This window comes from Antechinus flavipes, chromosome 1 (assembly GCF_016432865.1).
Source record: "Antechinus flavipes isolate AdamAnt ecotype Samford, QLD, Australia chromosome 1, AdamAnt_v2, whole genome shotgun sequence".
NCBI classification, from domain to species: Eukaryota; Metazoa; Chordata; class Mammalia; order Dasyuromorphia; family Dasyuridae; genus Antechinus; species Antechinus flavipes.
Window position 1 is genome coordinate 327,377,768 of NC_067398.1, and position 8,530 is coordinate 327,386,297.

The following is an 8,530-nucleotide window of genomic DNA, read 5'->3' on the forward strand; positions in this document are numbered from 1 at the left end:
TTTTTGCACTAATTTGAAAGTAAAAGGGACAGAAAAGCTTGGCTACCTTTAAAACTCTGGCAGAAAAGCCTGCTACTAGAGAATAAAAGGAAGATAGCAATAAAAACCTTATGTGATTCAAATTCAAGTTTTGCCTGGGAAAGAAGAGAGAGAACAAAAGTTGATGGTTACATACACACACACACACACACACACACACACACACACACACACAAGTTGATGGTTTTATATATGATATATATATATATAATATATATATATATATAGAGAGAGAGAGAGAGAGAGAACAAAAGTTGATGGTTACATACACACACACACACACACACACACACAAAAGTTGATGGTTTTATATGTAATTATATATATATATATATATTAGCATTCCATAGAGCCATAAATTGCAGATAGGTTATTTAGAGATAGGCAAGCATATTCTATTTCAGACATCCTGGCTCCTAGGTCCTCCCCTGAAAAGTTGATGGTTTTATACACACACACACACACACACACACACACACACACACACACATACACACTAACTGGTAATTCAGTTTGCAACATTTCATTAGGAATTTTAGGAAACTCACTTAAGTGGAAAAAGCCAAATCCTTTTAGCTTATTGGTCTATTGAATGTAGTTTTTTAAAATGGTATTGTGATTTTTAAACTATTGCTTTGTGCAAACTAGATTTATTTATTCTTAGTATAAGACCATAGGGATTTGTTTGAATGTTGAACTTTTACTCATGAAAAAGAAAGAAAAAACTTTTTAAAAGCTGTATTTGATTTGATTCAATTTAGCAATAGCTTGTTAAAACAAAGTTTTGATAACTTGCCTGAAGAGGTCACATGCCACTAATTAGATAAAGTATGTTACCTTCTGAAACATATTGGGTAATTTGTAAACATTATAAATTATGTTTTAAATTTGTCAGCTCTGCTGAAGTGTGTGTGAGTTTTATGGATTTATTGAGTATTGACTTATTAACTGTATTGTGAATCTTGAAGTTTTGAAGAAAAAGAAAAGTAAAAGAGAAAGAAGATGATTTATGAAAGTTTGATTTGTAGTAACAACTGAAGGTTTAAATGATTTCAGGAAAGAGGAGAGAGGAGAGAAACAGTATTAAGGAAAAAGCAAGTTGAGAAAAGGAGATAAAGAGAAGTTGAGTGGGAAAGGGAGAAATGGGAAAGGGAGAAACGGGAAAGGATTTTTTGGCTTCAAAGGTGGAAATTTAATTCACCTTTCTACTGCCTTCAACTGCTTATTTCTTTGGAAATGGAGATAAACTTGCTGGCTCCCTGTTGCAGAAAGAATTTATTTAAAGGAACAGACTACTTTTACTGTAGTAAGTTAATTGACTAAATGTTTTTTTTTTTTCTTTAGTGCATAATGGTCTCCTTGTTTAAAGAATATGATAACAAATGAAATCCATAATTTGATAGGATTATTTCCAAAAGTTTAATTGATTTTTTTTTTTAAAGAATCTTTCAGATTCTTTTATGTGGAATTAGGATATTCTGTATAAGTTTTAATTAATTGTATTGAATCATCTTAAAGTTGTACCATTATTTAAAAAGAATAATGTAATAATGTTTGGGCTAGTTTTCTAGAGATCCTTTGGACGGCCTTGGACTAACAGGATAGACACCATGAGAATGGTTAGGAATAGAGTATAGAGTCTTTATTGTCTCCTTCACAGTCTGTGTCTGTCACAGTCTGTCCCAGTCTTGATCTTAGTGGAGGAGTGCAGGAGGCAAAAGAATCACCAGGAGGATGGTCTAAAAATGGAATATCTCATTTCCAGTACTATTTTAAAGCTAAATAATTTGTATAATGTTCACCTTATAAAACATCTACTTAAATACGAAACATAAGCTGTGAGCTTTCTGGGACAAATCTCTCTTGCTGTTATCAATATAATACCTGTTTAGAATTTATCTGAATCTTTGATTAATGGGATTTGTTATTGGAGGTAGAATTTCTTGGGTCTATAGTTAATATTATTTGAGAGTTTTAAAGCTTCATCTTCTGAAAGTTACTGGGACAATTACCTGAAGTGAAACTGAGTTCAGGTCATTTTATCTTGTGTCCTATAGGTGCTGAAGAATCAGTTTTGACTGCTTATGTTATAATCATGTCCATGTTTTTTCCTCCTGTGACTGATTTCTATGATCAGAGTAAATAGTCAGTAGAAACCATTAATGCAATTCAATTATGTCATACCTTGCTGTTTCCAATCTGATTATATATAATCATTATACCCTAAATACTTAGCAAACGAGTATTTAGCCTGGTCATCAATCTGTTACTAGATATTTGTGTCTGTGGATATTCAAGTTTTTAAAGGTTTCTAAATAATGAGAAGACAAGTGGCACAGTTGAGACTTAATTGCTATTTATTGAGACTATAGTTGACAACCTTTTGTCTGTCCTGTGACACAAACATGTTCCTTACATGGGAAGCTGCTGGCCAGTCTATGCTGGCCTCTCCACATTTTGTAGCAGTCCTTGTCTTTCTATTTAAGACTGTTCTAACCTTTATTTGTTAGATTTATTGTTGTTGTTGTAGATTTTAGTCAAATTATACCTATACTGAATTGCTTCTGGCACCTGGGTCAGCCCTTTGAATGCTTTCAGCACACCACATCCATCCCCCTCTCTGGAATAGTCAGCTCTTTGCCCATTCTCAGTAGGAAGCAGCTCTAGAAGATGAGACATTGCCCCTGCCCCAATGCACTTTGAGCTTCATTGATTTTGGGGAAACTGAAATGGTTAATGAATGACTGTTAAATTCTGACTGGGTCCCCTATTACTGTGTGTTTAGGATTTAGGATGAAAAATGTTGGGTTTGGGTATCTTGTTGTAAAGGATATCTGCATTGTCTAATTCAGGGATCCTCAAACTACAATCCATGGGCCAAATGAGCCAGCTGAGGACGATTATCCCCCTGACCCAGGGCTATGAAGTTTCTTTATTTAAAGGCCCACAAAACAAAGTTTTGTTATAATCCGGCCCTCCAACAGTCTGAGGGACAATGAACTGGCCCCCTATTTAAAAAGTTTGAGGACTCTAATTGATCACAACGTTCTCTTCAGAACATGTAATTGTTTGAGGGATCTTTAGACAAATTCCTGAGGGGGAAACCTCTACTGTACTAGTTTGTTATTATAGGAACTTTGATTCGCTTTCAGGACTTATATGAGATGGCTACTTGAAAATTTATTTATTGCTTCTTGGATGATTCCTGCGATAAAACAAAAAGGGAAGATAAGAGATAGGGACCAGGAAAGCTGATGGATTTTTCCCAAAAGGACCTGAAAGTAACCCCTAATTTCCTATTCACTTTGCCTCAGGCACTTCTGCCCCACTCTTATCATTGTGCTCCTTATCAGTGAAGCCCTTCTGGTTGTCTTTTTTCGTTTTTACTCCTTGCTTGGTTTATTATTTAAACCCCAACTGGACTGTGCTTACTGGTTCTGCTTTAACTTTAAGCCCTCTTATTCTGTTGGAATTTCCCTGGCAGACTCAGTTTCTGGGACCATTTTCTGATTACTTGTTCTCAAGAACAATCAGAAATCACCCTTGGGAATATCCAAGGTACAGGCACCTTGTGACTGGCAGTCTCTCTGATCCGTTTCTCCAGCCCTGTAACCCCAGTTCTTTAATTAGTATTTCAGCATCCTTGAAGGACGCTGCAGTTTAGTATCAGGCCTCTGAGTTTGTGGTTTGCCTGCTTTGATGGTCTAAGTGTGCATCCTCTGACTCTCTGATCAGTAATCTGGATCCTTTCTGGAGCAGTGTTCCCATCTGTTCTCCTGGGTGGGGAGAAGTGGAGCAATTCCAGGCCTCATCCTTCCCCCTTAGAGTCTTTCCATCAGCTGTTCAGTGCCCCTCCTAGGGCAGCACAACTTCCCTGAGCACTGCTGCTCTATAAGCAGAGGCTGAGCTAAGTGCAGTGAACTGTCCATCTTAAGCAGGATCCTCTGGCTGAGATGGTGCTCCAACTGCAGAAGACCTGATATGCGTGCAACAGGGAGTCTTTGTAATTGCTGTTAACTCTGGAGTTATTGGGGAGAGACTTGTCCTTGCCTAGGTCCTTGCACTTTTCTAATTTTATTTTGGTTTATCTGCTCCAGATAGGGTTGGCCAAAATCATGGTGCTAAGATCTCCCAGGTATCTATAGGAGGAAGGTGATTCAATTATTTGAATATTCAGAAGAGACTTTTCTTATTTAGCATGAAGAAGAAAATTATAGGAGACACCATTGAGGATTGTAAATATCTGAAAGATTGTCATGTGGAAGAAGGGTTACACTTGATTTTGTCAGGTCTCAAATTGTCTTTCGCTGTGCATTAATAAAAAGTCATAAATCAAAACAATCCATTTACTTTCTGATGTAACCAGGAGAATTGGTTGGGGGCTGTAGTAAATTAATTGAATAAAACACTGTACTTAAAGGAGAGAAAGCACTATTGTAATAGTATCTAGTGGCAGTTCTATTTTTAAAGCAATTTTAAAATTACCTAATGGTGATTTAGAATCATCAAATCTTACTAGATGGTAATAATGCTTCCTTTTGAAGGCTATTGATGTTACTTTACAGTTTTTAAAGCTAGGTGCAGCTATTCCAGCAGTGAGACATGCCTTAGTATTATGTTATATTGAATTCTTGTGTAAAAGAAACCAGAGCTCTTCTCATTTCTTGGAGCAGTGCATTGTGGATTAAAATTATTTGAAACCAAATTATATTGCTTTCAAAAGCAGCTGATCTCATTTTTTCACTTGTGGGAATAATTTCTGTAAATATACTCATTCTACTCTGTGAATTTTTCTAGTAATATGTGTATGTTTTTATTAAATCTTACTTTAAAATCTTCAATTAAATAATCTCAAACATGCAGTAGGATTGACAAGCCATAGACAGAAATTGACCTTAATACAGAAGGCTATTTATAGACTTAGAAGATGTAGAGATAATGTAGTAATTAAGGGCCAAAGAAGGAAAGTTCATTTCTGGGGCAGAAGGATCAGAAAAACTACACAGAAGGAGAAACATTTGACTTGGATTGGTAGAATAAATATAATGAAGGCAGGACTGATAAGATTTGGTAACAGACTGGATAGAGAGGTGAGAGTAAGAAGAAGAGGCTAACATGTTGTTGTGCACCTGAGTGAATGAAGGACTTGTGGTACCTTCGATAGTAATAGAAAAGTTAGAAAGAAAAGATGATTTTTTGGGGGTGGGGTGGGGGTGGATAATGAGTTGAGTTTTGGACATTTCTTGTTTAAGATATCTATAAGTTTGAGATGTTTAATAGGTGATTGAAAATGTGAGACTGGAAGTCAGGAAAGAGATTAGGATTGATAAATTGATTTGGGAGTCATCTACATAGAGATCATAATTGCACCCATGGGAGCTTTTGAGGTCACCAAGTGAAATAGTGTAGAATAGAGACCAGCAGTGGTGTGTTGGAGCCAGTTCCTACAAGCTTTCAAGAGCTCATTGTTGAGACTTACATGAACTGATGCTAAGTGAAATGAGCAGAACCAGGAGATCATTATACACTTCGACAACGATATGGTATGAGGATGTATTCTGATGGAAGTGGATTTCTTTGACAAAGAGACCTAACTGAGTTTCAATTGATAAATGCTGGACAGAAGCAGCTACACTCAAAGAAAGAACACTGGGAAATGAATGTGAACTATTTGCATTTTTGTTTTTCTTCCCGGGTTATTTTTACCTTCTGAATCCAATTCTCCCTGTGCAACAAGAGAACTGTTTGGTTCTGCAAACATATATTGTATCTAGGATATACTATAATATATTTAACATATATATAGGACTGCTTGCCATCTGGTGGAGGGGGTGGAGGGAGGGAGGGGAAAAATCGGAACAGAAGTGAGTGCAAGGGATAATGTTGTAAAAAAAATTACCCTGGCATGGATTCTGTCAATAAAAAGTTATTATTAAAAAAAAAGAGTTCATTGTTAAATTTTCTCTGTGAGCATTTACACAATCCTTGGAAATCAGAGCTTGGTTTGTTGTTTTATTAAAACTACAGACTTGAGAAAGTAATAATAATGCACAATAAACTTAAAAGCACACTATATGTTTTTCTCTGCTAAGGAGTAAATATTAAATATTTACCAATTTACTCTTGGTAGTAAAGGATGTGATATTTTCAAGAGAAAGCAAAATTTTCATTAGACCCAGAAAGTGAAAGAAATATAAGAGGAAGAGATTGAGGAATGAAGCCCAGAACTTCTTTATTTTTCCCATGTGTATTTGTGTTATTGAATTTGTATTATCCCAAGTAGAAAATTTATCATTTATTATTATTATTTTTTTTTTTTGCTGAGTCAATTGGAGTTAAGTGACTTGCCCAGGGTCACACAGCTAGGAAGTGTGAAGTGTTAAGTGTCTGAGACCAGATTTGAACTCAGGTCCTCCTGAGCCACCTAGCAGCCCCTTTATCATTTATTTTTCCAAAATTTCATACCTTATTAGCTTTAGTGCACCATTCTTACCTTTGGAAATTTTTTCAGATCCTGATTCAGGATGCATTTTCTATCTCTCATCATTATGCCATCTGCAGATTTGGTAAATGATACATATCCTTTTATCCAAGTGATTGAAAAAATGTTAACCATATCCCAGGTAAAGACAGACCAAAGTCTAAGTTTTCCAATCTTTGTGTCCTAAAAAATAAATTCTTTTATAGCCCAATAGTCAAATCTACTTGATGGTAGTAAAATAAATTATGTTCTTTTAAGAAATGAATGTTCCATTAAAATCCTACTCTGATCTACCCCATCAGGGTATGGAAGTGACCTTGGGTTTTTAAATGCTATACTAATGGAGAGTAAACACTGGCAAGTTCTTCTAATCTGGAGGGGTTTCAAATGTGATGTGGTGATGGGCTCCATATACATAGTTTTAGGCTAACTTTTCAGAGGCTTATTACCACATTGGTGGTTTATTGATAACTTTTTTGGCCAAAGCATTTTCTCTTTTTGAGACTCAGTTTCCTTATCTTGCCCAGGCAGGAAGTACAATAGCCCCTCATGGGCCCAGTCCCAACTCCATACGTTGAAGCTTTGACCTGCTCTGTTTTCCACGTGGTTTAGTTCACCATCCTTAAACAACTTGGTGGCCATTTCCCCATTCCACAACCCATCTTAGTAATGGTCTTAGTGTAGACACCAGTTAACTTGGTGTAGACACCAGTTAACTCTGCTACAATTCAAAGCCTTTAAATTCCAAGTACTCCACCAACTTCAACCTCCCCCAAAATAGGCAATGGGGAGATGTCCCACTATGCCCAGCCAGCAATTCTTTTTAAAAATAATTTTTTATTTATCTTTTGTTTTTTACACACTTCCCAATGCATCCTTCTCCTCTCACTCTCTCAGAGAGGTGTATCTTATAACAAATAATTTTTAAGAGAGAACAAAAGTTTAGCAAAATTAAGTAAAAGCCTGACTACCGTATATGGTATTGCATTCTCATAGTGCATATCTCTCCAAAGAAATGGGGATGGGGGGGATAGAGGAAGATTTCTTTTCATGTCTTCTTTTTTGGGACACATGCAATATAATTTTATATCATTCAGTTTCACTTGTTTTGATATTATTGTGATGTTTATCGTCATATATATTCTTTTCTTTTCTTTCTTTCTTTTTTTTTTTTTTTGCTAAGGCAATTGGGGTTAAGTAAGTGACTTGTCCAAGGTCATACAGCTGGGAAGTGTTAGGTGTCTGAGGTAAGGTTTGAACTCAGGGCTTTCTGACTTCAGGGTTGGTGCTCTATCCACTGCACCACCTAGCTGCCCCCATATATATTATTTTCTTGCTACTAGTCATTTTACTTTGGCTCTGTTCATATAAATCTTTCCATGCTTCTCTGTATTTGTCATAGTTTCAATTTCTTACTGCACAATAATATTTTATTACATTTAACTACCATAATTTGTTTAGTCATTCATCAGGGAACATCTAGTTTGTTTTCAATTCTTTCTTGCAACAACAAAAAAATATACTAAAGTATTTCCTAAAGATTTTCTATTAAATTAATATTTCTAAAAAGAGCTATATTCTTCACTGGTATTCAGCATTAGTGAAATAATAGTTGTTGATGTATTCATTGTAAGAAATCAATACAGCAAAAGGAAGTGTTGTCTTTGGGTTGTGTGGGGTTAGGGAAAAATGCCTAGTTAGATTAATTATTTTTTTATTAGGTATTCTGTAACCCTGTCAATGTGTAGATGCCTATTCAATGAATGAGAACTTGGAGCAAGCTCAACTGATGTAATTCAGATAAACTGTATAGAGTGGATAAGATATTTCAGCTTTAATTTTAATTTATTCTACAGTATAGATACATAATTGTGTGGAGAGTTTTGGCAGCTACATGAAGCATACCACAGAATGGTACCAAATACCAATAGTACCCTCATATTAAAATCATTGGGCAAGGGAAGAGACTCGGGGCCTTTCCTGCTTCTGTCCTGGACTCATTTGCTCTTA